The following is a 3,383-nucleotide window of genomic DNA, read 5'->3' on the forward strand; positions in this document are numbered from 1 at the left end:
CAAATATCACTTAATAAATCCTTAAATGTACCGACTCCTAAGCTTGACTATCATGTGATGTGAGTGTAAACTTAGATAATCCTCAAACTAGATGCTCTAAAATGGTTATCTATGAAATTATTTGGTAACAACTGGTTTTCAGCAGATTTTTAGCATATTCTGTATCTGGGATCAAGGGAAAAGGAAAATTACCTATATGAACAAAAATATTTATATCAGCTCTTTTTTATGTTGTCAAAGAATTGAAAATTGAGAGGTAATCCATCAATTGTGGAATGGCTGAAAAAGTTGTGATGTATGATTGTGATAGAACACTATGCTATAAGAAATGACAAGATGATTTCAGAAAAACCTCACTTACATGAACAAAGTGAAATGAGCAGAAACAGGAGAACATTGTAAACAGTGAGAGAAATATTACAGGGGAGAGTAAGGGGCAGGGGCCTGGTGGGCCAGTGTTCTTGGTAACCTGGTGTACCTGCTGACTCTAATGGGCAACATGGTGATTATAAGTGTGGTAGAAACTGATCCCCACTTGCAGAATCCTATGTACTTTTTTTCTGGGAAACCTGTCCTGCTTGGAGATCCTGATCACTTCTGTGATTATTCCTGACATGCTGACTAGGTGACAACAGCCCATGGGAGAGAGGAAGCTATGAAGCAGTGTGAGGTGGAGATTCTGGATACCGAGACATGGGAGAAGCTGTTTTTCCTAGATAAGGTGGAAGCCAATGCCACAATTGCTGAGATCAAAAACGTCTTCACAAAATCACATTCCCAGTGGCATGCTGCCCAGCAGTTCCTGTGACTGGATCCTAAGGGCAAGTCCTTGAAGAATGAGGACATTCTGCAGAACCTGCCTGTGGAAACCACAGCCAAGCTTTACTTCTGGCATCTGGGAGCCCAAATCACCTGGATGATGGTATTCCTGACAGAATATACTGGATGTCTCCTCATTTACCTATTATTCTACTTCCCTGTGCCCTTCATCTGGGGTCACAAGCATGACTTCACATCTAGCTGGCATACTGTGGTTCATCTTGCCTATATTTATCACTCCTTCCACATCAAGCACTTACTGGAGACACTGTTCACTGTTTCTTTCATGGAATAATATCCTTGTGTAACATCTTCAAGAAAGCATAGGGGCTCTGCTGCCTGGTTGACATATTATATCAACCACCCTCTTTAAACTCCCCCAACATGTGGTAGTCAACAGGTGGAATTGACACTTGACATTTTTTGTGCTCTCACAGCTAGGTAACTTCTCCAATAACATGACTCTGAGGAATCTGTGCCAAGCAGGTTCAAAGACCAGAAAAATACCTTATCTCATCAAGAATCCCTTCACATGGCTCCTCCTGCTAGTATAATGTCCCAATTACACATATGAGGTGGGGTCCTGAATTGAGTTTGCCATCATGACCCACTGCCTCTCAATGACTCTTTTCTTCCCCGTGGGTTACATCCAAATGACCATCTGGGTCAAAGGGAAGCATCATAGCTACCTGAAGGGGTTCTAGGTTTACCCCCTCACTACACTCTCCCATTATCCCTTCCTTCTCTAAACTTCCCTCTTGGAGTGGCCTCTCCCCTTTGGGATTATAATTGGGCAGCATCTCAGTCCCTGATTTGTGCCCCAGAGTGGGACTCAAGACTCCCATCTCAAACTCACCTTCTTCCCCCAATACTGATGAGGAGTCAGTTCTGCTTTTGCCTGGGCAGAGAGATTGGCCCTCTCCTCTTCCTGACTCAGACATAACATGGGCACCGCAGGAGGGATGCTGGTGTTATAAGGTCTCATTTTCTGGCTACAGGAATAAAACGTGTTCTAATTCTATATATCTATATGTCTATCTATCTATCTATCTATCTATCTATCTATCTATCTATCTATCTATCTATATATCTATTGCTATCTACCTAATTATATACATATTATATATATAATATATAAAATTCTAAATAACTGTATAAATATAGGTAGATATATATTACAAGGATGATCAAATGTGAAAATATAAGCTACTTTACCAAATACAATGATCCAAGACAATTTCAAAATACTTATGATGAAAAATGCTATCTAACTCCAGAGAGAGAAGCAATAAATTCTGAATGCAGATTAAAGAATACTTTATTTTACTTTCTTATTTTTTTTTACCTCAAGGCTAATATGGAAATATATTTGCATGATTTCACATGCTTAATGTTATCACATTGCTTATCTTCTCAATGTGATACTGCTTAAATGTAAGGGAAAGGTGAAAAATCAATTCTAACAGTTTAGAAAAAGTTAAGAATGTAAATTTACTTAAGACATAACATGATGAAGAAAACAGTGCAGATTAAAACTAAAATATTTTTATCATGGCTGTAAAGAAATTAGCATCCAGATACAAGCATACCTTTTTTTCTAAAGTAATGTTTTTATTGTGGGAAGACCAATTAATCTCACGTATTAAGTTTTGATTTATAACTTTAAATGGATCAAAAATAAATAAAATATATGGTCGAATAGTAGCTGGGATAATTTTGAAAAAATGAAAGTTGTTTGAGTTCTAATAAAACTGGAATGAATCACAAGAGAGTAAAAAAAATTTATTAGATTTAAAATCATGTAATTAAGATTCTTTTCTGGTCACTTTTGAATAGAAATAATAATGCATCCATGATAATAGCTGGCTCAATGGAGTAGTAATAATTTTCACTACGATGGGATTGATTTTTGACTTGTCCTTTTTAAACATAATTATAATATCCATGTTTCCAAGTTTTCTAAAAAGTAAATAATGGAGTAGCATTTATCACGTATACTTGCATTAATTTTACTAATGAGATTATTTTACAAAATGTAGGTTGTTGACAGTTACTCAAAGAAAAAAGAAACATTCTCATTGGTAATAGAATTATGTTATATGGAAGGCAATATACTGAGCATATCTAAACTTGAAATTCAATTGAGGTTCAATAGCCATGGAAGCTAGTAGTGCCTTTGTAAACGAAGGAAGGATTGCAAACATAAATATTAATTTTCTAATCAAGCCAAAATGTTTTGGCTGTTTTTAATATACTTAAGGAACATTTTAAAATGGAATGTAATTAAATATTTTATATAGCTCTGGACTTGGACTGAAACCCAAATATCATAGCCTTTTGGAATAAAACCAAAGCTTTTTTTTTTCTTGCCTCCATTTATAATTCCAAAATGTGATGTTGGTGATTTTCTTTGTCATTTAACTGATTGGACAACAACAGCAATTTACAGTTTCTTGGGTATGATTTGACAGATCTCTATTACATCTCTTAAAGAAGATGCTGTATTCAGCAAAACTTTTGAAAAACTGCTGTTACACTGTACTCATGAATATTAATGATCTTAG

The 3,383-nt window shown here is 35.8% G+C and overlaps 1 pseudogene; it reads left to right on the forward strand.

Moving 5' to 3' along the window:
- Positions 1–655: 655 nt before the first annotated feature.
- On the forward strand, positions 656–1,523 carry LOC140507973 (very-long-chain enoyl-CoA reductase pseudogene; annotated as a pseudogene).
- Positions 1,524–3,383: the final 1,860 nt, after the last annotated feature.

This window comes from Notamacropus eugenii, chromosome 5 (genome assembly GCF_028372415.1).
Source record: "Notamacropus eugenii isolate mMacEug1 chromosome 5, mMacEug1.pri_v2, whole genome shotgun sequence".
NCBI lineage: Eukaryota > Metazoa > Chordata > Mammalia > Diprotodontia > Macropodidae > Notamacropus > Notamacropus eugenii.